Source organism: Microtus oregoni, unplaced genomic scaffold, assembly GCF_018167655.1.
Source record: "Microtus oregoni isolate MIOR12 unplaced genomic scaffold, Mior012 000012F_ref0000307, whole genome shotgun sequence".
Lineage (NCBI taxonomy): Eukaryota > Metazoa > Chordata > Mammalia > Rodentia > Cricetidae > Microtus > Microtus oregoni.
Genome location: NW_024543071.1, coordinates 35209225 through 35237157, shown reverse-complemented (window position 1 = coordinate 35237157; position 27933 = coordinate 35209225). Strand labels below are relative to the sequence as shown.

General features: G+C 43.3%; 1 protein-coding gene across 3 annotated transcripts in view; it reads right to left on the bottom strand.

The window, feature by feature from the left end:
* Pip5k1b (phosphatidylinositol-4-phosphate 5-kinase type 1 beta) overlaps positions 1-27933 on the bottom strand; it is a 253618-nt gene that overhangs the window by 198038 nt on the left and 27647 nt on the right. Inside the window, exon 2 of one of the 3 annotated variants that reach the window (XM_041660767.1) lies at positions 14916-15003. The exons of the other annotated variants lie outside the window; for them this stretch is intronic. The gene's annotated coding sequence lies outside the window, so the exon portion shown is untranslated. The remainder of the gene's footprint in view (positions 1-14915; positions 15004-27933) is intronic. 3 annotated transcript variants of the gene reach the window in all.

Genomic DNA, 27933 nt, shown 5'->3' with positions numbered 1-27933 from the left:
CCGTCTGAAACATTTTACTTAGGGTAATTCATCTGAAACTCTTAACAACTGTTTTACTAAATAGGGAACCAGGGAACAGAAAGGTTCAATGTTCTTTGTGTCCCCCCCACCCCCACCCCACATAGCCGTACGAATCTCAGACTTGGGTCACAATGGCACAAAGGGAGCCCTCTGCTGCTCTGGATTCCACAGCCATGAACTCAACTAATTACAGATTAAAACGTTATATTAAAAAGGGTGGGCTGGGCCCACATTCAATAACTTCAGCCTCTCTCATTCTCTCTCTCTCTCTGTCTCTCTCTCTCTTTCTTACTATAATGTAGCACAATAATTATTTCCACAGCTGTGATGATTTGAATGACAGTGGCCCCATAGGCTCATAGGGAGTCGTGCTATTAGGAGGTGTGGCCTTGTTGGAGGAAGTGTGTCACTGGGGGCAGGCTTTGAAATTCCAGGAACTTAAGTCATTGTCACTCTTTCTTCCTGTGGCCTGTTGATTCCGTTGTAGAACTCTCTGTTCCTTCTCCAGCACCTCGTCTGTCTGTGTGCGGCCATGCTAACCACTATGACAACAGTGAACTAAACCTCTGAAAGTGTAAGCCAGGCCCAATGAAATGTTTCCCTTATTAAGAGTTTCTGTGGACATGGCGTCTCTTCACAGCCATAGAAACCCTAACTAAGACAAGAGCATTTCCATTGAACTAGGTGTTATGTTTAACCTAGAGATGGTTTCAAATATACAGGAGGGTGTAAGTCATTTACATGTAGAAACTGTTATTTTATGTTCAGGTCCTTAACCATCTACTGATTTTGGTGTCCTCTGGAGACACAATTTGAGGTTGTGTCCATGATTCTTGCAGTACACAATGCTTCTGCACACAGCTCTTATTTCTCTTCCTAGACTGCTAGATTAGTTAAGGAAATCATTCACTTTTGTTTCTTGTTAGCCATCACTTGTTGATTCTTCCAGACTTGGTTCAGGTAGGGCTTACCCTCTAAAAGTCTTTTCCGGTACCCTAGCAGAGCCTAGGAGAGGTCAGGTACTCCTGTATTCCTGCCACCATGCATCTAGTCACACGGGACACAAGCATTGTCAATCAGTGTGCGAGCCTGTTCCTTACTGAGCCGCAGGTCTTCTCCTGCTGCAGCCAGGTCTCCAGGGGAAGGCTTGCCATGGTGATCTGTACAACTCCAGGGGACCTCCATTTGCACAGACCAAGGAGTGATGCAGTCTCACCTCACAAGCTGCAGCATATGGCAACAACAGAGTGTTCATTGCATTTCAAAGTCCTGCCACTGAGGAAGATGCAGTCGCTAGCATTCATGGGTGATGGAAAGGCCCAGAAGAGATCTCAGTAAATGTGACACCGAGCTTGGGCACTGAGCTCTCCCAACTCACGTCTTTTCCTTCAAGTCACTTCATCAGGGGAAGTTTACATGGCGCTGTCAACCTAAAGGCATGTATGAATCTTGTGGCCTAGTAGAAAGACATTCAGGAAATCTCGGCTTTAGCTCCTCAGCTTCCTGTGTTTTCTCTAGTTGTTAACAGTGAATTTTGAGATCTCTCTCCAGGCTTTTGATAATTGCATAATTAATCTGCAAATGGATGTGGCATTTCCACCCGAGATGTAAATAATTATAGCAAGAACCAGATATAAAAATCTACTCAAAAGAGTGGACTGGAATGCAAATGAGGATAGTCCAATGTTTCTATTTTAATGAGCATGTTCACAAGGACACTACGATTTTATATTCAGAAAAACAGCATTGCACAACTTTCAACCACCTGCTCATCAGAGGAAGAAAAAACTGTCTCCTGAACCTGGGAAAATATTTGAGGCATCTAAAAATTAAGATGAGGTAACACATCTCTTATCCTTTATAGGGACGTGTCTTTCTACACACAGGAACACAATCTTGGGTTTAAGAAAAAGCATGCTGCCAGCTTTAAGAAACAGCTAGAAGGCTGGAGAGACAGCTCAGCGGTGAGAAGCACTTACTCCTCTTGCAGAGTGCCCAACAGCCACTCCCAGTACCTCTGTCAGAAGCCTCTTAACTTCCTGAAGCTCCAGGATGCCCTGACCTCCAAAGGCACCTGCACTTGAGTTCACAGACCCCGAAAGAGGTACACATAATTTAAAATAAATATTTTTTAAAAACTAACAAACAGCCAGAAATTAGGCAGGCTCCATCGAATAGAAATACTTAAGTTATCCTAGGGTGCTATTTGTTCTAACTCCTTCCATTGACTCTAGCTAACTAATGCAGAATGAGAAGAGAATGGAGGGACAAAAAGCACCAGCTCTGACAAGATTGTCTTATACAGAATGGCAACGTGAGAGGCAGATACTCGGCTGACCTAAAATAAGATTATCCTGAATTATCCAGCGGGCTTGATATCACTATAAGGCTTCTTTATATGGAACAGAGAGGCAGGAGAGTCGGTATTACTGAGGTACGAGTGCAGACTTCTCAACCAGTTATGGCTGGCTTTGAAGAGGAAAGGAGGTTCTAGGCCTACTTTCTAGATCCTACCAGAGCCTCCAGAAATCATTTTTAAATTTATATAAGTGAGACTAGGTTGGGGCCACTGATATTCAGAATTACAGGGCAATGTGTCACAGCTGTCAACTTGACACCAGTCTAGATTGGTGTATGGCTATATCCGCAAGGCACTGTCCTAACTGGCAACTGGTAACAGTGGAGCACAGCCCACTGCGGGCAGTGCCATACCTAGGCAAGTGAGCCTGCACTGTGTAAGAAAGATAGCCAGGAGAAGTAAGCCAGTAGGCACCCTCTATGTTCCTGCTTCAGTTCCTGCCTCCAGCTTCCTGCTCTGAGCTCCTTCCCTGGCTTTTCCTGGACAATGAACTGTAATCTGTAAGTCAAATTAACTCTTCCCTCCCTGAATTGGTTTTGGTGAGTGTTTTATCATAGTAACAGAAAGCCAAAATAGGACAGAGCCACTACATAGCAGGAATAAGGAACAGACACTGGAAATCTCACCTGAAAAAGAAGAGAACACATTATTTCTATAATCTCTAAGGTGGCCATTCCTTCTCTTACCCTAACTCTTCATGCCTGTCCATAGAAACGACGCAAAACACATTCAAAATTGTGTAGAATTCTGAAGTTTTGGACATACAAAGTTTGTTAAAGTTCACAAGGGCCAGGCTAGCATAGAGAAGAAAATCTGAATGATTCAAATTTGCAACATTCAGGCCAGAGGCCTTGAGCCACGCCACACTCTGGGTCTCACAGAAGTTCACTGTAGGACCAATAGAAGAAGCACCCAGCTCCAGTTAGCTTTCAATTCCTTATGCTCCTAGGAACTAGAACCAACTGCTATCTGTAATCTGATTGTTGGCCAGACTGACCTCAGTCAACAAATATATCTGCACTCCATGCAGTAAATGGTTCAACAGGCACACTAAAGGGGAGCATTCTTTAGAGTGGTTGGTTCATAGGAGTCCCAAATGCTTCCCCAAAGCCCGCCAGCTAAGCTGAGGCGAGGTTTTGGCACTTGTTCATCTGATTTGAGCATATTTGTGAGCACCTCTGAGCCAAGTAGGCAGTATGTCCTTCCGTCCTAGGAGCAAAACGGATGGCTTGTTGTGCTCACAGAGTTTACACTCTAGGCAGAGAGAAAAACAGAGTGGATCGTAGCTGAATGTCAAGTTTCAGTTGGGAGAAGACTCCAGGAGAGTGTGCCCACCTTTAGAGTATGTCCATGGTTCTTGGACTGCTAAGAATTAGACAGGCCATCAAACAAAGGTTGTGAATATGACTTCCCTTCCCACAAAGCTCCAGCCTTCGCAGTTAAGGAAAACTGCCTTAGATGCGGATAGTGCAGAGACCCTACTCTCCAGTCTCTACCTCACAGCCTTTTCCTGGGCTAGTCCTGTTTGCTTTTGTTTTTGCCTGCTTGTTGTTCTATAACAATTATTACTATTCAGCAATATTATATGCTGGTTCAAAGTTATGGAACAATTTTGCTTTGTAATAAAAATTATCCAAGCATTTTATTGTTCATTTGCTTGTAAACTGGGGACTTCCATTTATTGATTCCAGACTGGAATAATGGTGCATATATATATATATATATATATATATTTAAATACAAATATATATATATTCATTTATTTAGAAAGAGTAATCTGGCTTTAGCACTTATAGACCTGGTTAATAAAACTTACTGATTTGCGAGAGGCACTAGGTAAGATGGTTACTTAGCATTCCTTCTTCTCTGTAGCTGAACAGCTGCTCCATCCCTGCAGAAAGCAGTGGACATGGCAGAGCCACAGGACCTGTGTGTGCTGTGAAGCTGATAGTTTAGTGGCCATAAGTATTCTGTCTGCCCAGATTGATTGACAGCTGTATACTTGATCCTGATGCTGGGAATCAAGCCTTGAAAGAACTTCCAAATCTCCTAATGTATTATCAAAGGAAACGAAACTGTGCAGCTCCTGGTCCACCCTGCCTGGCCCTTGAGACATTTCTTTTTACCATGTTGCAGAACCCTTCCCTTACGGCATTGCTACCCAACAGTAGAATCCATAATACATAAGTAATTTGAAGTTTTCTGGTATTTAGAGTTTTTAAAAGTATAAAGAACAGTGAAATTTTAATACTTTAACTCCATATATTAAAATATCACCTTAGCAGGTAGTTAAAATAAAAATAGGGAACTACACATTTTCTATTACATAATTTGCTGTGTAAGTGATGTCTCACCTCAGATATTAAGTTTTCGTTGGACATGTGTGGCTGTATCTATCGATTTGATAACGTGCCCTTTAAGTGGTCTGTATAGAACATTTACATCTTATTGCTTCTTCTCTCTGCTTTTCTTCTTCTGTTGTTTATGGCCCTGTTTTTGCTTCATGTGCCTTTCTGTAGTATCCACTTTATAATGTGTATGTGTGTTTTGTTTGCTTGTTTGTTTGTTTTTAACTCTATGTCCCATTTGGTGGATTTTGAGTGGTTCACCTTGAGATTATAATACAGGCATCACACTTGAGATATATTGTTCTTAACTCAGTTGGAATATAAAGACCATAACATGTATGTACCTTTGCCCTCCTTTATGCTTTTATGGCATATCACATCACCGAAGACCTGACCAGGCAACACTAGTTTATTTTCTCTACAACCATCACGCGTATTTGAAGGACCAAATGAGAGCAGCCGCGTTCTTCAGATAGTTGGTATTTCCTTTGCTTCTCTGCCTTCACTTCATATGGCCCACATTCCTCCTGGCATTATTTCCTCCTGTCTGGAGAACAGCGTTCAGCAATTTTCTTACATCGGGTGTCCTGGATTTTCTTAGTTTTCAATCATCTGAGAAAATCCGAAAGTTCCGGAAGAATGTTATTGCTGGATATAGGCCTCTGGGTTGACAATCAAATAATTTTCTGTTATTATCATTGTCACCTGCTGATAGTGCCCACGATTTAGATCCCTTGGGCGGCCAGATCATTGCTCCTTGGCAGGCAAGGAACTGTTTTCCTCTGCCTCAAGGCTTTTTTTGTCCCTGGGTTTCAGCAGTTAGATAAGGATCTGCTTGAGCGCATAATTCTCTGGGTTTACTCTGTTTGTGACACTGCGCATCTTGGATCACCAGGCGTGTTTCAGAGACCCCCCCTCCTCCTATTTACAGCCCCAGAGCTGTGCTTGACTCCTTTCTTCTGGAACTCTAATGTCAGAAGCATTATTCCCCTGCCATTATTTCACTGGTCCTGAGGCTTAGTGTACCCCCATCCCCACATCTCTCTCTTTGTCCTTAGATTGTTCCACTGTCTTCTTCGTCATGCCCCTTTGGATCCTAAGTCTTAATGGTTTTAAGTTTTCAGTTCTTGTATTTCTGTGCTTCATTTTAAACTTTGCTGTTCTATATATCCTTCCCCCAGGCATAGGCTGAGGTCTTCCATTGTCCACCTGTTTCAAAGTCTCTTCTTCCTTGGTTTGTCAAACACCTTTATAACAGCTGCTTTGATGTCTACCAGAGAATCACAACATCTGTGCCAATCTCAGTATTGGTTTCTCTTTGACTTCCTTTCTCCATCTGAACCGAGGATTTCTCCCCAGGCTGGGCCACTCTGCACTGCGTGCCAGACATTTGGAATGTTATGTTATGAGGCTGTGGGTCTGTGAGAGAACGGTCCACTGTGGTTTCCGCAGGTGACTGTCCCAGCGAGGCTCAGGCAGCCAATCCCTTTCTGTGGGTTGTGGTTTCAGTCAGCTGAGTCTTCAGAGACTTTGCACAGACTTTCTCTTTTGGGGACAATGAAGTGAGATGGGGACCAGATTTACTCTTTCTTCGCCAGTCTGGGGGAACTTCAGATTACAGGCTCTTTCCTTTATTTCTTACAGTCTGCACATAGCAGTTCCATGCATTCCAGCCAGGCTTCATTGCTGCATTCAGTGGGCGGGGTCAGAGTGAAGTATGTTTATCTCATCTTATTGGGAACTGGAATTTCTTCACTATATTTGGACTTCATAAACTTTGCAAATGAAATAATAGCCTCATATTCCCGTTTACTTCAAACATAGTTAATTGTTTTCCAGGGCACTAAATTTTATATATATATACTAAAACTATGTAAAAAGGCAATTTCACAGCCCCTCTGTAGAACTTAGTATTCATATATGGCTACAGATTACATCACTGACACAGTAATATTAGAACGTCAGATCGAAGCATCTTCAAGGGAAGGCAGGAATGAAAACAACCAAAGGACCACTTTCCACTATGGATTCTCATGGAAAGAGGCAGGCACTCACATATCCCAACATCTTTCTGCCAAGGGGAAGTTCCTGATTCTCTTTTAGTTAGGATAAACAAGAATCAAGTCTACTGAAGACTACAATCTTTGCAGCAGTGCTGGGCTCTTTCTCTTAAGTTTCCTTCCACACTACAAATACCAAGTTATTAAGATACCAGATAGGCAGTCCAAGTCCCAGAGATGTGCGTCTACCAAAGACTACGGCTAATTCTTACATGTGGTTGCCACAGAGGGATGACCAGAAGAAAGATTAAAAGTTACCTTTCCCTGAGCTTTCCTTTTTGGTTGGCTGGCTTTCAGCTTGCAGATGGCCTTATGAAACCCAAACTGGATACACAGGACACAGGGCAGCCACCAATGCATTCTAAAGTGACTATTCCCATGCACAAATGTGTCAAGGTGACAAAATAAGAAGACAAGGAATTAGAAAAATCTTCACAGTGTTTCTAATTCGAGTCCTTTCTTTCCCTTGTCTTTTGACAAGCAAAAGGAGCAGCTATGAGCTTTTGAAACTAATAGTATACAAAGGAGGAAGACAGAATGATCTGTCTTTAAGAGTATTTATGTAAAATATCACATGGCCAAAGGCCCTTAGAAAGCAACTCTGGAATTTAATCTATGGAGTAAGGCAATGTGTCCTAGCTCCTCTCCACAGCTTTCTTTGTGCACAGCAGGAGGAAGCCACACTCTTAAAACCACGGGGTCAGTGCCAGATGACTGATCAAAGATGGCAAAGTGAAGTCTACAGGCAGCTCAGGAAACACGGCCAGCTTTTAGAGGCCACCCAGTAGCTCAGAGAAAGGGGGTATTTGTTCATGTGACCTTAAGCCTTGCAGGGGTCAGGCAGGATCACCCCAGCTTTGTTCTTTAGATTTGTGAAGGATGCATGGGTCAATGATCATTGGAGGACGGGGGGGGGGTAGACCTTGTGAAGCCATCCTGGGTCATCCTCAGGGCTCTGGCCATCTCTTTCTCTAGCTCTGAATAGAATATCTTTCACGCATTGAGTGAGTGAGGGAGGGAACCCAGACCCAGAAAGACAAATATAATATGTACACACTCATAAGAGGCTTTTAGACATAAAGCAAAGAAAAAACAACCTATAGTCCACAACCTCAAGAGAAGCTAGACAACAAAGAGGACCCTAAGAGAGACATACATTGATCTACATAGAAACGCGAAAAAGACAAGATCTCCTGAGTAAAATGTCATGGGACAGGGTCGAAGGGGGGGGGGGGCATATAGCTTAATAAAAACAATAAAAAAATTTAAAAAAATCTCTTTCACTCCAGATTCACAGTCCACTAATTAATATAGCTCTCTCTGTCTCTGTGTGTCTGTTTCTCTCTCTGTCTTTCTCTCTCTTTCTCCCTCCCCCCATCTCCATGCCCCATATCTAGATAGCTCAGGTGACTATAATATTTAGCTAAAAGGATAGTACACATTCCTGTAGATACAGTGCCACAACAATTAGCTTATCCTCCACATTTAAATTGTTAAAATTGGTGCATGTGCGTATGCTTGTGTGTATACGTGTGTGCATATGTGCAGCTGCCCATAGGAGCCAGAGAGGATGCTGAATTTCTACATCTGAAGCTGCAGTAGTTGTGAGCTCTTCCTGTAGAAGAACAAGAAGCAATCCCACCAGCTGAGCCATCTCTCTAGCCCCCATAGTTCCCCAATTCTGAGGGGGTAAAATCCTATATTATTCACATAGCATAATTTAATTAAGTCAGATATTTTTGCATGAAGGAGCACAACAAATAAGAAAGGTGTATACCTAAGAAAGGACACAAATATAACATAAATTAGAATTCCCCTTTTACATAGGCACCAAATAACTTTTTGCAAACCACTGCGGATCTCCTTATGCAAATGGTTACTCACAAAGAGACTGAAAATATCCACGCTGCTAACCCTAAAATGGAATCAGTACTCTAGACAAAGAGTAATTCTTTAGAAAGGGCATCTCTAAAGTAGGACACGATTAAACAAACATTTATCTTTCAATGTAAAATTGTACAGTTTAGGCATTGAGTTACACTATACATCCAAGGTCTTGCTAATTTTGCACAGAGAATTCAGACTGGACACAAGTCCATGTATTGCTGATCTACTTCTCTAACATGGATATGCTACACTTCACATTTCTTCTCTATAGATCTTTCAAAACCAGCACAGCAGCAAGTCAGGCATTTGTTAGACGTTCCCTAAAATAGACTCATTTACTGGGTTGGTGGGTCACCTTCCTGTGGGTAAGATCACTAGGCAACTGGCGTTTACCGCAGAGCATCAAGTAGGTCACACATGAGTAATGTGTTACTGAGAACATCTTTTTAGAGAGAGAGAGAGAGAGAAAAAAAAAAACAACCTGTCACTGCCAAAGTCCTAGAAGAAAGCTACAACTCATGCATGACTTAAGGCTGTAAAAATATAAATGATGAAAACCGGAAGATAAATTAACATGCAGAAATACTGTGATATTCCATCGGCAAAATGTAATAGCGTCACTGAAACTACAGTAAGCCACTAGGCAAAAGTCGAGTTCTTTGCACTCTAGAAATAACCAAGCAGCATATGTGATGGGCTAAAATTCATGCTATAAACAAAAGAAATACTAACAAAAAATACTAAACAAGCCGCGGGAAGCCAAACAGAAACATACCCAATTGCCATAAGACTGTGCATTTTTTATGATAGGTTTAAAAGAAAAATGATGAAATGATGTATTCATTAAGTGATATAACAAATGTTAAAGCTAAGGGTAAATTTAAGAGTTTCTGCCCCAAAAGATTAAATATTGAAATATAAAGATTTAAATATTATGTAGCTTTTACTAATATAGCATCAGAGGTTTTCTTTATAATTTGACAAAATGACTCCAATGAAGAATAATCTTCAAGAATTCTTCTGAACATTTTTGGGGAAAAGATGAGCAAGCAGGTTTGGCCTACATTAAAACTATTTTATCAGCAATAGGAACTGAAACCTATTCTGTTCCATTCTTTAAAAACAACCTGGACTGCTTTGTGGAAAACAGGATGTGATCACATTGTAATTTCTATATTGCCTGGAAAACTATGTTGGGGTATATAAGTGGTAGAAAAAAGCATACAGTGGAAAATACATAGGAAACATGTGAAAAGAATATGTAAGAACAGAGAATAAAGAGGGAAACCATCAAAAAAATAAAAACCCCAATAACCTGGAACACTGAGCATGAAGAGAGGCCTCTGACTCAAGCTCTTGGGGGGTGGAGGTGGGAGGATCTGGAGTTGAAGGCCTGTCTCAGATTCCAACAAACTCAGCCTGGACTCTATGAGACCCTGTTTCAAAGACAAAACAAAGAAGCCTGGAATCAGTGCTCAATTAACAGGGAACTTCAAACCAATGTAAAAAGAAAGATTTTTGAATCATGATGGTGGACTGCCTATCTATTTTGAAATGATCAAGTTAGAACCTGTCTCTGGCCTTACATAATAGCAATTTTGTTGTTGTTTGTTTTGTTTTTTGAGACGGGGATTCTTTGTATAGCCCTGGGAGTCCCAGAACTAGCTTTGTAGACCAGGCTGGCCTTGAACTCACATCTTTCTGTCTCTGCCTCCTAAGTGCTGGGACTAAAGGTTTGCAGAAGAACCACTGCCTGGCTTAAAGGATACCTCCCCTTTTTTTTGGAGGGGCAAAGGTAAATTTTTAAAAGAAATAGCATTTCCTCCAAATTTTCAACTTTCAGCATGAAAAAATAAACCACAAAAATTAAGGTAATCTTTACAAAGTAATAGAATGAAGAGGCCCGTCTAATCGTAATAAAGCCCAGATTAATGGGGAAAAAGAATACACCTGATAGCATAGTATTATAAATCTCTCAGAAAAAAGCAAGTCAAAAAAAAGGTAAACAAGCTGAAGAAATTATCTGTAACAAAAAAAAAACAAAACAGAAAGAGTACTAATAATTACAGTTAACACAGATGTCTGTGGATTCATCTGAAGAGCAAAACAGTCTCGAAAGGATAGACATAAAGTATGGACAAATGACATACAGTAGAGACAAATGACAAAGTATAGACAAATGACATAGAATAGAAACAAAGACATAAAGAATAGACAAATGACATAAAGCAGAGACAGAGAAGATAAAGCAATTTGAGAAAAAAATTCATGTAAATGTCCACAAATTGCATATATGCCCAAACCAGAGAATGTACAATCAAGAAATATTACAAAAAATATTTTTAAAATCAATTATTTAAAAAGCTCAACATGCTGCATAGTGGTGGTGCATGCCTTTAATCCCAGCACTCAGGAGGCAGAGGTAGGTGGATCTCTGAGTTCGAGGCCAGCCTGATCTACAGCTATATAGAGAAAAACCAAAAAAAAAAAAAAAAGTGATTACATGCAACTTTCAAGCAAGCTGGAAGCAGAACGCCCCCATCCCTGGTCTAAATCTGGGTCAGTGTCTTCCCAGGGATAATCTGAGCAGTGCACAAATACCCTAATGTCTGACAACCATGCTGATCTAGTAATTGCATTTCCAGGAATCTGTCCTAAGGAAATGACCCTGGATATTAAAAGCATATTTCTGATAGTTAATGATTAAAATTATAAATTTCAAACAGTAGCTTTTTTTTAACAGATTTTCCTGGGGAAGACTTACGAACAGACGAAACGAAACGGAATCTGCAGATTCTCTGAGTCACTGGTGCTACTCAATAATCTCATTATGCTAATCACCAAGAAATAACCATTAAAAATGCTTTTGAGTCCTACTTAGATGCAGAAAAATATTCACAATATCTTACATGCTTTACCCGCAGATTTTAAAACAGCATGTCTTCCATGCTCCTATCCTAAAGAAAATTTGGAAACAAACACAAACAGAAAGGACTGAAGGATGCATTCCAAAATGTTGCCTTCTTTAATTACTTATATTTTGTATATTTTCCACAATGGGAAGAATATGGATTCCTTTCATCACAAACAAGCAGACTTACAGTAGATTTTCCTTGGTGAAGACTTCCTAAGAATGGAAATGGGATTCGCTACTAACTACTTTGGGGCTCACACGCCTTAGTCAGTGAGCTCAGGTACTAGAGCTAATGTTGAGAGAGTCTTGGATACCCTGACCCTTCTCTATTTTCACTAAAAAGCAAAACCAAAGGGAAAATTAAAAACCTATCTTGCTTGTTTTGGACACAATGCCACTCTCATCTTTGTCCTATGCCTGACGATCCCTGCTCTTAAACCCTCTTCTACCTTTCTAGTTTGAACAAGTCAGACTCCAGCGCACAGAACTTAAAATACAACAGAACTCTGTCTGTGTTCCAGATATGACCTGTCCCATCTGTCCACAGCACTGTCCCTTCTTCCCCAGTCCTTTATCCCATCTCAAAACAAGATGAAGGAAAAAGAAGATCTATATAAAAAGAACCTGCAATAATACCCCTCTTTATAATGAACCACACCCAGGAACCAGGAAACTGGAAAGTGGAAGCAAAGGGCTCAAAAGCAGATCTACTCTGGGTCTTGGCCCTTTAGGTGGAGAAAGAGCTATTCTCCCATTCACAGAGGGCAGAAGTCCAGGGGACCAGTTAAAACACAAACTGGCGATCATAGTCAAGGAAAGACGGATGACACATCTTATAGCCGCTAAAGGTACGATGCTCTGCAGTATCAAATGGCTTTCACTGAAGGAAGAAAACGAAAAGAGAGCAAATTCTGAGAAACTCAAACTATGCAAACGGTCGAGAGTACACATTTGTATACATGTTTGGCTTAAAAGCAGTGTCCTGGTCTTGTTCTAAGTGGCTAAGCGACCCTCCCAGGACTTGGTAGCTTGTCTCGGAGCACAGCGACCTCTAGCAGCTCCAACATTATACAGTTCAGGTCTATTGCCAATAATATTTTGCATTATAAAGTTACTTAAAAAACAACAGATACTCAATTCAACTGACGTTTTTCAGGCATCCATCATGGTAAAGGTATTCCCAATAACCTGAATCTTCACAGTTGACATCTATGTAACCAATACAGCTTCATGACATCATGAACGAGTCTATACACACAGAATGTTACACACACTGAAATAAACTTCCAATGGATTTATTCTACGTAAAATATAAAAGATATTCTCCTAGTTAGCATTAGCTGTCAACTCCACACAGCTCAGGTCTATTTTAAGGAGTCTCAATTAGGGGACTGCTCTGATCATATAGACCAGTTGGCATGTCTGTGTGGCATTGGCTTGATTGCTAATTGATGTTATCTGCTGTGGGCTGTACAATCCCTGAGCAAGAGACCTAACTGAGAAGAAGGCAGGGAGCAAGAACAGTATTCCTTCATGGTTTCGGCTCTGGATTTCTGCTTCAAGTTCATGGCTTAACTTACCTCACACAGATTGTGACCTGGAGATGCAAGCCAAATAAACCCTCTCGTCCCCAAGTTGCTTTCCCATGTAGTTTACCACAGCAATAGAAAGCAAACCAGAACAGATACTATAACGAGCAATTTTTAAATATCTACAGGGAGGCAAGAATATAGGTTTGGGTGCTGGCACTAAAGACATTTACATAATGTAGTGTAAAAAAAAATTATGGCAAGGTGATCTTACTGAGGGCCTTGTGCATGCCAGAACTGAGCTATGCTCCCAGGCCCAGGAGGAAGCATTTCAAAGAGAACATTTAGAATGTTCACATTGCTGTGAAGCCACAATTTCCCAGTCCCCGGCCCTTTCCTGTAAGGCAGCAGGACACTTTGGTTGTGAGAATCGGCCTTGATTCTGGCTATTTCTCAATGAAGCCTTGGCTCACTGAGGAATGTCCCAGTCCATTCAGGTAATACAACCAGGTATTGTAGTCCAGACCCCTTCAACACGTGTCTGCCTAAGTCTCTACTCACAAAGAGGAGAGCCAAATAGCACCGGGGAGAGCTGATCCACAGACCCACCCACAAGAACAGACTCAATTCAGCATATTTTACAAGCTGGATTCTTTTTGACCCAAATTATCCACTGCCTCTGCTCTCTCATTTCAACCCACCTTTGTGTAAATATACAGAGAATATGCAAAGACTATTACGGGCCCAAGCTCACAGGAGGCCAGCCCTAGGTTGGCTGTGTGGAGCCCCGTTGTTAGGGAGGGCTTATTTGAAAAGTGACTGCCTATTAAAACTGATAATTACAGGTATGCTTCACAAATAAATTATAATTGTAATGACTAATTATAAGGTACCTTAGAAACAGTATTCTATGTTAATCACAAAATTCCTACTCTCAACATTTTCTGAGTATATCATACCCTTGACACAAGTCTACTTTAATCTTTAGACTAACAGTAATAAGGCTACCAAGGCTCAGAGAGGCTTAACGACTTCCCCCAAGTCATCCTCTTTTTAAGAGGAGATCCAGAATGTCAGAGGTCTGAACCAGGCTTCTTACCTGCTAGGGATACACCTTCCCTAAGTCTGCGTGCCAGTATTGATCGTCAAAACATTGCTAGAAAGAATTCCCACGGCACTGTGATAAACTGGAGCCACATGGGGTAAGTTTGGAAGGCATTCCCAGGCAGGATACTCGGAAAGTATTCCAAACAGCAGTGTGCATTTGGACAGAGGTGCTCAGGGCATTGAACGTTGAGCTCGGCAGGACCCGAGTTATTTTTGTTTATCCATGTGGTAAACAAAACTTTGGTGGTCTTTCCACCCTGCCAAAACCGGGGGCACAGAGTTCCCTTCAGCTCTCCCAACTCTTCACACGCAATTATTTACTTTCAGTGTCTAATAAGCTATAACTTGCATAGAGTTATTGAACATATTGTCATTATTGCAGGCTAGAACGGAGGCTCTTGGTCTTATTCGCGGCCCTGTCCCCAGGACACAGAAGCACAATGGCCTGGTCCCCAGCAGGCATGCATTCCTCATCCTTATAAACATAGGCGACAGTATCTATTCACAACACTCTCTAACCTCTACTGAAAGCTGCTAACTGCTGTTAAATATTTCACAGATTTGAACAGTTCCTTAGCGAATTCAACAGCTCCATCGCTGTGAAGAAAGCTGTAATTATGGAGTAATAGACATGCCGTCGGCACATGGAAAGGGTTTGCTTGTTACAGTTTATCCAGGGTATTAGCTTACGAGTTCAAGGAAGTCGCCTGACTGACAGGTAGTCCACCCAGAGGCAGCAAGCCAAGTTTTCTCAGTTCTTAGGTACAGTGATGGGAAGCTGCAAGACAGGAGGAGAAACCAATGAAGAAGGGATATGTGATGTCAAGACGGGAATTGATTTTTTTATTCATTTTTGTCATATATATATTTATTTGGTGAGGGGAGGAGAAACACGTGCCAGGGCGTGCACGTGGAGGTCAGAGGACAACTTTCCTTCTACCACGTGAGTCCCGAGGGTTGACCTCGGGTCATTAGGGTTGACAGCAAACACCTGCCATCACTGAGCCACCTTGCCTCGCCCACCCCACATTTGATCGTTGTTAACAGAAACGACTTTTGGAAAAAGGTTTCAAATGCCTGGTTATTGTATAATAGGTACTACGCAGAATGCTGTGTGATAAACTAATGGGGCAGTCACGTATCACTAATCTTCATGTATTACATTTTACTGGGAACAGCTTGGGGGCCTTAGTATGGTGCATCATTTGAATAGCCTTTTCATAATGAGGCAGAGGTTCGGCGAGATTACCTAGGCTTCCCACAACCACAAAGCTACTTAAAGCTGCAGTGAGGGTCAAGCCTCTAGTGATTTTCAGAAAGGAGTAATTAGTAATTTTTATCCACTAGGTGATACTGGCAACTTAGGAAGACATTTTTGGTTGTCACAATGGGGGAGAGGAACTAGGCATCTAGGGGGCAGGAATGCTACTCAACATCCCACAAGCAGGGGACAACTTCGCAGTCAAGAATTACCAAATGGGCCGGGCGGTGGTGGTGCATGTCTTTAATCCCAACACTCGGGAGGCAGAGGTGTGAGGATCTCTGTGAGTTCAAGGCCAGCCTGGACTAGAAGAGCTAGTTCCAGGACAAGAACCAAAAGCTAAGGAGAAACCCTGTCTCGAAAATAAAAAAAAAAAAAAAAAAAAAGAATTACCAAATATTACCAGTGCCATGGCTGAGAATGGCTGCTGGTAAGATAACACTATTGAACGCTAGGGCTGCCTGAAATACAGATGTTATATCTCTCTTTCTCTCTCTCTCTCTCTCTCTCTCTCTCTCTCTCTCTCTCTCTCTCTCTCTCAGGTTCCAAGGGAGAATCTGGGCCTGGTTCTAGCTTCTCACTACTGCCAGCCTCAGTCTTCCGTGGCTTAGGTTCTCCCTTGGTCTCCATCTTCACATCATGACCTTCTCTACCTGTCTTTGGCGTCTCTCTGGGATGAACTGAGGGACCATCTAGATAATTCAGAACCACGCTGCCTCTCGCAAACCCTGGTGACACTCTCCTCTCAAATAAGCCAACAGGTTCTAGGCATCTACAGATCCCAGGAATTAGGATGTGGGTCTCACTGGGGGAACACAAGGAAATATCATTAGTCCCGTTTTTACATGAGGCAACTTGAAGCCACTCCGAGAAGCTGGGGAGAGGGATCTTTAATCAGCCGGGCCCAGCCTCAGCACCAGGGCTACTGCAGGGCACCAATGAATACGTCTGTGTTCCAAGCACTCTCTGGAAGACTTGTGTCAACACAGGCTCCCAGGATGTAAAAGCCTCGAGAATATTTTTGTTAATTTTCTTAACATCCTTTATGGAACATTTCTTTTGTTTCCCGGGAGGTATGTATTATATAAACAATGACCTGTACTCCTTGCATGGAGCTGCCCACCTCCTTCCTGAGTTTTAAATATGCAACAAATTACAGCCTTAACTGTGCATGTTCCCTTAGCGCTGGTACTGTAGGATCAGCTCAGATCTCACTCTTGCTGTGAGAGGAGGTTATTGCCCACGGAGGGACCAATATAGTGGGTCTATGTGTGGGTGGGTGCCAGAGTTTTCAGCACCCCCCCTAAATGTTTGCATGCTAAAAATACTGGTTATTCAGCCAGAACAGGAAATAAAGTACTGATACTTATTACAAGGAACATGAAGCTTGAAAACACGCTGAGTGAAAGAAGCCAGACACAGAAGGGTCCATTAGAGGATTCCCAGCGGAAGAAATAGCCACAGTAGCAAAAAAGCAGCTGAACAGCTGCCCAGGGCTCAAGGGGTTGTAGCCGGGGCATTCTGGGTTATATTCTGGAGTGGTAAAATGTCTTGGAGCTAGACAGAGGTGACGTGTGCCTCCAGTTTTCACCATAAAACAGTTGATTTTATGTTCTGTGAACATCATTTGAATAAAAATAAATTAATGGCCTATATGCAAAGTGAACTCCAGCTTAAACAATCCATTTCTTTGCCACAAGGCATTTAAAACATATTTTCTTTCATACAGTAGAGGGGTTCCTACTTAAACTATTATGACTTCTTATTGTATACAGCTGGGACAAAATTTTTCAGCTCCTTTTCTGCTCTTCAGATTTTGGTATGAAGTCTCAAAGATGTGTAAACAATACAGCTTTGCCATCTACTTTTAATTTTTGTAACTAAAGTACTTGCTGTTTTTTCTTTTAAAAACAGTTATACTATATTATAATTTATACAAAAGTGACAAGAAGGATCATATTTTTGTCTCTCTCCTCAAATTGGCTCCTTACTTGCATTTTCTTATAAGAGAGCCCTGTTAGATAATAAAATGAAGTCCTGTGCTAACTCTGAAGCACATTTCAAATACAAGGCTTTATTTATATAAATAAAAGTGTTTTCTGCAGAGCTAGCATGTAACACGCTGCTGCTGAGGTACCTTGTGCACTTCAAAATGACACGCCGGCAGTAACCAGCCTGAGGAATGGGCGGTCCATTACTTCACAGTCAATAGACAGCAACTAAGCAATATGTTTCAACAGCTGCACTGGATGGGGTTTTATCCAGAAAAGGGCACGGCACAAGCAAGAACTAGAGCTGGGAGGTAACCCGACCGCCTCCTCCTGAGGGAGTCCATCCGGGCTGTGACCTTGAGGAATGTGGACCTTTCCAGTGGCTTTAGGAGGAGTAAAAGTCACTAAAGGAAAACTCATGGCCAAGGATGGGGAAGTCTTCTGAGGAGGCACAGAAGGACTGAGGAGTAAGGCAAGCGCCATGCAGAGCTCAAGGGCACCTCCTGCCTTGAGAACCCAGCCTCTACTTCTAGGTAGAAGGCACCGAGAACCCACGAATCCCCAAGTATGTCGGTTGGCCGCGAGAAGGAAGGGTTATGGAGGAGAGACGTGGCAATCATTGGAGTTTGCCATGAGTTCATATAGTAATTCCTGGTCTGAACAGAGTCTCTTATTTTTTTGCATCATGAAGGCAGCTTCTGGCTGGGAACCTGGACCATCACCCCTCAGTACACTGTGGCACAGGGAACTAGGCCAGAGTCTTGCTACGAGTTGAGTTCAGAGGACAACTGGGTAAGAAGGTTAGCAGGAGAGACAGGACGGAGAGAGAGAGAGAGAGAGAGAGAGAGAGAGAGAGAGAGAGAGAGAGAGAGAGAACTGAGTTCTGGACCATACTTGTGAGTAACATTTTGTACTCTCAAACTCATCATCTCCTTGAAGTCATCTATAAAATGGGTGGTTGTGCTGCCCTGCTTATCTCCAACAAAGTGTGTGTGTGTGTGTGTGTGTGTGTGTGTGTGTGTGTGCGCATGTGTGTTTTTCTGCTGAGTAGAGATACAAGTGGTCTTAGTGAAGCACAGTGATCTTAACAAAGGACTATGGGTGGAGATTCCTGCCCCCGCTCTCCCTTCTGGCCTAGCAAGCTCCTCTACAGGACCATGGAGCAGACACAACACAATGATCTTGTTCATCATTTCTACCTACGACATCTGAAGGGCCAGAAGTGGCGGCCTGTTTGGATGTTCCTGGACAACCCCCTCGACTCAACTGTACACAGCTCAGCCACCCCAGACTTGGCAAGGATCAGCTGCCCTCGGGCAGTATGTGGAACAAACAATGTATACTTTCTCCAGTTCATACGCTGACCTGTGTATGCGGGCTCTACTAGGTTCTGAATGCCAAAGGCCATCAGAACAGTAATGGAACCCATACAAGAAGTTATTAGAGACTGAGATGGGACTTAACAAAGAGGGCGAAAAGAGTGATTAGCAACATCAGTGAGCTGGAAGCAAGAGATCTCTAGACACAGTTGCAAGAGTGTTCCTGAAGAGCCTAGTAGAGCCCAAAGGGTTCTACAAGGCCAAGAATCCTCTTAAGATGCCCACAACTTAAAGACAGCTGCCCTGAGACAAACCTGTACTCAGTCCTACTCTTCCCCAGGCCATAAGCACAAGCTAGAAGCAACAGCTTCCGAGAAGCATCCAGACACAGCTTCAGGCCACCTTGGAAAGAAGGGGACAGCTACTAACATAGCAAACGTGGAGATGTTGACTCTTATACGATACAGAAAGTTTAAGGATCTTGCACATTAACTTGTGAAGACTGAGACCAGGCATGGGACTAAGAAATGTTTTCCACGAAGTAAGTTTCAATGGGACAGAGAGACAGACAACCTTGGTTGGCCTTCCAGCCACCTATTCAAGTCACACAACCTTGCAAGATGTGGCGGCATTATCTCATGCGGAATGTGCTTTCTAAAACCGAGGTCTGTCACACCCACCTAAACGCTAAGATCATCTTGTAATGTACTCCATCTTTGACCACACCAGGCAGATCTGTCAATATCTGAAGAAACTAAACCTACTACTTGCCCAGGTCACTGGGTCTCATTCCTACACCTTCTTCCCACTCCAGGGAGACAGATGAAGCTCAAGAGACAGCTGCCTCAGGAGCCTACCTCCAAGCTCAACCCTGTTCTATCAGGAGGAGGCTTTGGCAATCTTCAGCTTCCAAGCTTATGACTCTTCTCCTCAGATACCACCTTAACATGTCAGATTTCTGTGTTGCCATCTGGGGCCTGGCTGAGAAGCCCAAAGTCTGTGTCTCTATCTACTCAGCAGGAAACCCAGGAAATATCCATCACAGGCTAGGGGGCCTCTTAAAGTCCAGCCATTTATCCCGCATTTTGTCTTACTTAGTTCATGTAAAGCCAATCTTCAAGTCCACGGGGTTATAAAGGACGAAACAGAATCAACCTTCGGTAAACAGGCACTTTGTCAAGCAAACGGCACAAGGCCCTGGTTTCCACATTAGCAAACCAGTACACACTGAGCAAGTCTCTCTACCATCAGGAACTTCACTTGCCAAGTCAGTACACGACGGGGATTTCTCCTCAAGTATCCATGCTACTACTAAGGGAACTCTGTTGAAATTTAAATGGCATTTTGGCATTTGAGCTATTCAAACATCACAAAGCAGCTTGAAGGCCAGGACTGTGTTTCCGATTATGGGATCTCTCGGCCTCGCAGAGAAACCGATGTGGGAGAGGGTCCTGAGGGTCTCCCAGATGATGAGCGAATGAATATCCCAGCTCAGGTCTCAAGTGAAATTTAGGTGAATGCTGTAATGAAATCTATTTAAAAGACAGGCCTGCTGTCTCCTCTTCTTAGAGAGAGTTCAGTATAATTACGTCTTGCAACTGTGCTCCACAGTGTTACTCTGTAGAGAGCTCTTCCTGCCTTCATCTTTCCCCCAGCCAGTGGGATCATGCCTACTGCCCCTCATCACCACTGAGAAGCAGATCATCCCTCCCAGGATTTGACTAGATCAGAAGGAATCGATGTCTTAGATGTTGTGAAGGGAATGATAATGTTTGACAATGCATAGTTTTTAAGACTGACTTTTCACCTGCTTTGTGGAAGGACTGAAAGATAAAACAGACAGAGGAACGCTCCCTAGCACCGGGTTGGGAGGCACCAGGCACAAAGACAGGCCACAAGGTTGGGGGCCAGATGGGCTGTGTCTCATTTCTGCGTGCCTCAGGCTCCTCATCTGCAGAGGAGAGATAATAAGGGATACCTCAAAGGACCACTGTGAGGCAGAAGACAAGTGCCCGCGTGGAGGCTCTTAAGACAGACAGCATGTGAAACACAGTAAGGCTCAAACAGCCGTGACTTTTACCGCTGCTCCTTATACACATCAAGCCGTTTTACATCTATCTGCATAGTCAGTGACTCTAGGCAGCTAGCCTCAGATCTCTCCACAGAGTTAGGAGATTAAAACTCAGCTGGGTGCAACACAGAAAGCATTGTCCCATAGAAACAATATTTCAAATCATAGAATTTAAGAATTAGAAGTGACCTTATCTAGTTATTTAGTAAGTGGTCTCACTAAGTTACCCTCCCCTGTGATGTCAGAGGGCTGACCCAGGGAGGCCCGGAGTGCACAGGGATACAACTATGGATCTCTCTCTGGAATGGCACATGTACAGTACTGAACGGAGTGTGCGTGAGCCAAGGATGTCTTGAAAAGAGCCTGTGATGTCTCCTGAATGGAAAACCTGGAAGACACCAAAGCCTCGACTGGGAATCCAGTTTGGATGAAACCTCCAAAGCGCTGCTCAGATAACTAAAGGAAAACCAAAGTCACTTTCTGTGGCGAGGGATGCAGCTCGGAGGTAAAGTGCGTGGCCAACCACATGCAAGGCGCTGGGTTTAACGCCTGTGAACAACAACAAAAAGAAGGAATTACAAGCCAGGTGTGATGGGACCATGATCACAGCACTTAAGAGGCTGAAACAGGAGGGTTGGGAGTTCAAGGCCAGAGTGGCCTACCTAGAGACTTCTAGGCCTGCCTGGACTATTACAGTGAGATCTTAAAAGAAAACAAACAACAACAATAAAACAACATCAAAACCAAGTAAGCTGAGGCTGGTGAGATGGCTCAGTGGGGAAAGGTGCCCGAGTTCAATCCCTGGAAGCCCACAAGTGGAAGGAGAAAAATGATTCCTGAAATATAATTTTTTAAAAAATATGTTTTTATTTATTTGTACACATAACTATAGATAAAGAGGCTGTAAAGAAATATTTAAAATGTGAACAATTATATTCTCTGTGCTATGGAATGACAGAATTTATTAACTCCTTTGTAAATTTGTTATTTTCAAAGTTTGGTTAAATGAGAAAGTAAAATGACATTTAGAAAGACTAAAGAGTAGCCGGGCTCAGCGGTGCACGCCTTTAATCCCAGCACTCAGAAAACGGAAGCAGGAAGATCTCTGAGCCCAAGGGTAGCATGTTCAGAGGGAGTTCCAGGACAACCAGGGTGACACAGAGACACGCCCACTCCACAAACTAATTTTTTTTTTTTAAAAGTCAACAAATAACCACTTTGAAGCCAGCATTTACTCAGAAACGCTCTTATCTACCACCAACCCCTCCCACTTCATAAGCAAAACCCCTCGGTCCCATCAAATCCTACCTGAGCCTGAACTCTTACAACTCAGGGATAGCTAGCCACAGGATAGGTTGCGCTTAGATCATGTGACATTTCCAGTCTGAGCTGCTCCCAGCTAATGAGTGTCATGAGGAAATACTCCTTAAGGAAGGAGGGGGCCTTACCCCCGCTCACCTACACTTCTCGCTAAGTAAATGTTTGCCTTGAGTCATCCACAGTTTATGGCACACAAACAGCTCCCTTGCAGAAGCGGCCCTGGTGATCTCATCAGAGCTACTGACCTGGAACCCCAGTTCTAAGCCTTCTCTTCCTGCACTACCGCCGGCAGCCTGCTTCCAGAGACCTTCCTGATAAGCGTGTATCAGAAGGTACCTTGGTCCTCACGCTGTGTATATCTGTGACCACAGAGGCAGTGGGTCATTTCTGTCATCTGCTGCACCTGCCACAGTCAATTAACTTCCGGTCCATTTTCCGCCACTGCACGGGAGCCAATTAACAGTAACTAACCCCCAAACATGTCTACTATCAGTCAGACCAAAAACTCTTTCCAAAACCAGGAGGAACACACCACCGAAGTGGCTTCCTGTTCATTTTCGTCACTTGTCTTTGTTGGTTGAGGTTGGGAAACTGCTCTAGGCATGACCAGCAAGGGCATAACAGCAAAGGCTTGGCTGCAGGTGGTGATAAGAAAGAAATGCTTCTTTCAGATAAGCAGAGAGTCCACAGCTATAATGGGTAGTTTATTGCCCGCCCAAGGTACTAACCAGAAACCAACATAGGGAGAGAAAGCACACAGGACAGCTCATCACTCTTGGATTAAGATGCAATGAACTCACATCAAGAAGATGAAGAAGAACTTAGGGCAAAGCCTAGCGCATGCATGGACACAGTAGCAGGGAGCTGAGAATAATAAGCCTTGGAAGGATGATCATGCTAGGGCTGGGTCTTCTTCCATAGATGCAAGTGCTCCTGTCCACTGAACTGTCACTCCTGTCCCAAGCACTATGAGATCCTGACATAATAAACAATGCAAAAAGAAATGGCTAAATAGAAACAAACACGAGAAAACCTCCCTCCAAAAGACAAAGTTGAGACTTGGGAAGATGTATAAGCATTATATTTCGTGTGTAAAAATCTAGTCCCTATGTTGAGTGAGCAGTCGAAGAAGAAGACTAGATTAGGCGAGAGTAAGCTGAGGCTTGCAGACTGTGGTTGATTCCTGTACAGAGGACAGGATGAAAATACAAAGTGAGAAGAGAAAACACGAAGTTGAGAGATTCACAGACAAGACTGTGAACTCTGTTGCTTTGACGCCCTTGGATCAGGCACATCGCAGTTCCTTGAACCTGGTGACCCATGTTTATCTTCTCAGCCTGTACTCTTGTCCAGTGCACATCGTGCCCTCACTTAGGGAGAAAGAAACACTCCTTAGAAAGGCTTTCAACGGGCCATTTCAGAAACCGTGAGAATCCGTCTACGCCGACTGTTGGGATATTTTCCGACAACTCTTTGAGAAGCCTGTGCCTGTCGTGGGTAAGAACTGACCTCCTCATAGGGCCTCCTTTCCACCCTAACACTGCCCTCAAAACTACACTAAACACTTTTCTCAATTAGCTCTAATATCTATTTGAAACAAAGGGAAGAAAAAAAACCCAGAAATTTGAAATTAAGGGCTCACAGTGGTTACAAGTAAGTTAAGGCATGGTGCTGAATGTGATAATGAGAGAAAAACCAAGAATTGAAGGCTGGGTTAGATGAGATAGCACAAAGCAGGTAGATCAGTGAGGAACTGAAGGTCAGTCCCATCTGGGGGCAGAAGAGACTCACCCAGAAATCCTCAAGAGGTACACTTGCATTCTGAACACAAGAACATTCAGGTCTTCCTCAGATCAAAGAGTTAACTTTTTAACACCTCACCTTAGATGTTTAGGGAACCTCATACGGAAGGGTCAAAATTAAGGTGAAAATAAGGATAGTTTGTTTAGATATTCAAGGACCCATTGGGTCTAGAAATTTGCCCAAAGTTACCGCAGAGCACAAGTAGGAACTTGGGCAGTCACAAAGAACCCAAGCGTGAGAACTGAGCCCAGTGAGAATGGAGCCGAGCCATGGACTGCATCCTATCCCTTGCCACCTCCAACTTTTAGATTAAAAAAGAAAAAACCCTCAGACTCAAGAGGCCAAAGGCTTACAGAAGACAACAAGTTCATGGCAGTGCCGAGGGTAAGGTTCTACTTCTTCCCTCCTTGCCCAGTGGTCTTATATCACGTGTTTACATCAACCAGGTGCTGACAGGCTCAGTCTTCTCCCCCCAGAACAGGTCTTCTGGAAGCTCCCTGCTCTCCAATGTCTGATCTGTGCTCAGTGGCAGTCCCTGATGTCGCTTGTAGCGTACCACAATCTGATCATGTGTGCCCCAGAGACAGGCAGTCACTCCAATTAGTGGAATAATCTTTCCCTATCTACTGAATCCCTTTTAATAGTGCCTTTCCCTTTCAACTATCATTTCTTGGATGAGATGTAAAACCAATGCGTTTAATTCTGTATAGATCATTTGTTAATGCCAGCCTTACCGACTTAAGCAATGGTCTACCTATTTCTCTGCTGTTTTGGGTCCAGATACAACTAACAAGCAAAATAAACTGTCCTCGAAAATACAATTGACACCACACACACACACACACACACACACACACACACACAGAGAGAGAGAGAGAGAGAGAGAGAGAGAGAGAGAGAGAGCTTTGAGTGTGGGAAAAAAGACCGGAAAGGAAAGGACAAGTCACAAATCTACTGATAATACAGCCATATATTTAGAGAGCACATAGATAAGATGCTCTTGGCCTTTGGTCTAGGAAACCTATACCTGTGCATTTATCTTAACGGACACATTCAGAAAGAGAAAGTCAACGTTTAGAAATATTGGAGGGATAACAAAGTCATGCCAGCCCCAAACTCGATGCCTCCCACAGGAGCAGAACAATGGAGTACAAGGCTGATATGCAAATCTGAATCCCATAGCGCACCTGTCAAGGATACCCTCTAAAATGAGCAGCGCTCTGCAGTTGTGACTAAACTAAAGCCCTGGATGATGGAGGTAGGGTCACTGCGATCACAAGGGTCTGTAGAAAAGGTAGGGTGGAGAGCAAGATGCAGAAAAAGGCCCTGATCATGGCAGCAGAGACCGGAAAGAGCAGGGGAGGGAGCTGTGAACAGACAGGAAGTATCTGTGAGCCAGGAAACCAAAAGCTAGTCAAGCAAGGGAAACATAGTCCTGGGGAGTGGGGCTCCAGGAGAAGTACTGTCCGGCCAGTACCTCAGTTTAAGGACATATCACCTCCAGAGCTAGAAGGTAATGAACCTCTGTCCTTTAAAGATACAGAATTCATAGTTCATAGCAATGAGAGGAAACACAAGCTACCATGCAGCTACTTAAGCACTACAGAATCATCGGAGGACAGCAGGACAATATACGGAAGGCAGGTGGTGTGCGTACAATTATTCATATGTGACATGGGGTAAAAATTAAAGTAGAATAGCTCATCTTAATAGGTGGAAAGCTCTCTGAAGTAGTCACCCTGATTCTGTTCTCCCGTCTCCGCACCACAGTGGCCAGCGCAGTCTTTCTGAATGTGAAGTCAATTACCTTATTTCTCTGCTCAGGCGTCTTCATTCATGTCTCTTCCGCACATGAAACAAGAGCCCAGGCATGAGCAGCTTCCTAGGTACCATAGCCAAAATGGCTCTGAGCTCTGCGGACAGCCATTCACACATTCTTTCTGTGAGCAGTGTCCCCTGCGCAGGCACGTGTGTTTGTCCTCACTTGCTACTGACGACCAGTACTGAGAACCAGTTGTCATGTCAGGCCCCCTCACCCATGGGGACTTTTCATCCACTTCCTTCTACCAACAACCATCCCGCTGCCCGACTCTAGAACCCGCCATGTCCGCTATCTTTTCTCCACAGCATGTATTATCACCTGACATTTTTAAAAGCCACCTCTTTGAGACCCATCTTCCTGAGTTAGATGTATTCTCCGCGAGAACAGACTTCAGCGGGCTGGTCCACGGAAGCGCTCTGAGGGCTTGAATGAGTCCACACAGTGGGTGTTAAATCGAAGCCTCTTCAGTGAGTGAACTGAGAGCAGAACTGACTACAGAGAGATAAAAGCAACTTCCATTTCAATATAGCTGGGGTGTGGACGAGCCATATCACTTCACATAGACGGGCCATCTAAGGCTTTTAACAAGCCAGAAGTCAGTAACTTCTGACGGTGATATTTTTAGAAGTCTTACTCTAACTATAGAGCCATTCTCCATTTTCTGTGCATGACTTTTTAACATCCCAATTAATCACACGGTGTCCTCTAAAACCACAGGAGCTGTTTTAGCTTCTCTCTCTCTCTCTCTCTCTCTCTCGCTCTCGCTCTCGCTCTCTCTTCCTCTTTCTGTCTCTTTATCTCCCTCCCTCCCTCTCCTGAAGTCTCATCATATTTATGTAATCAGAGTCTCAAACGCTCCTCTCTTCTGCATCCCAGATCCTCGAAACACTCGAAGACCGGCTTCATTTCCACCGGTGCTTTGCACATCCACTCTGGCTACACATCTTAGGACCTGAGTTTCTTCTTTATCCTCTCAAATGCTAAAGGGTCAAGATAAAGAATGCAACAAAATGAGACGGAGCTCCAGAGACAAGAGCAAACAGATGAACCCCTTTTCCACTGCGGGGAAGCTAAGGGACACAGGAGCAACTGAAGGAAGAAGAAAAGGAGGACCCAGGGCTGGGATGTTTTGAGCTACAGAATAAAGTGACATTCAATTGCAATTCAAAGTGAAAAACAAAACAAAACATACACAAGTGAGCACTAAGGATACATGTGACTGAATGAAATGGAGAATGTGGAGAAATCGTCTATGCTGAAGTACTCCACATAATTTTATAGATACCTCTACTCTAACGCAGAGGTGCATCACTTCCCAGTCTCTTCCTGTGGGCTAAACATAGTGACACCTGGCTAGCCATTCCAGAATAAGAACTGCAGGAAGTAAAAAAGAAAATGTACAGTTAGGACACCTGGTGAGCAGCCAGAGAGTCTAGAGTAGCATCAGGAGGGACAGGTCCTCGTGACTTACTCTTTGCTGATATGAGTGAGCACCGCATTTTACCTTCCAAGGACACATAATTCTAGCCTAAGGGTAAACATATCAGATAAATTTCCACTAAAGGACCTTCTACAAAACACTTGACAGTAATTCTCAGAATTGTTAAAGACAGAAAAAACAGGGAAAATCAACTCAAATAAGGGAAAAGACTGAACTATGAGGAGGGTAAGAGGACATGTAAGTGAAACGCAGACTGTAAGAGAACATGTGATAGAAATTCAGAATAAAAGAGGGCATGTGATAGTATCTCAGAATGCAAGAGAACCTGTGACAGGACCTCAGAATGCAAGACAATATGTGATAGGATCTCAGAATGCAAGAGGGCATGTGATAGGATCTCAGAATGCAAGACAACATGTGAGAGGATCTCAGAATGCAAGAGGGCATGTGATAGGATCTCAGAATGCAAGAGGGCATGTGGTAGGATCTCAGAATGCAAGAGGGCATGTGATAGGATCTCAGAATGCAAGAGGGCATGTGATAGGATCTCAGAGTGCAAGACAACATGTGGTAGGATCTCAGACTGCAAGACAACATGTGATAGGATCTCAGACTGCAAGACAACATGTGACAGGACCTCAGAATGCAAGACAACATGTGATAGGATCTCAGAATGCAAG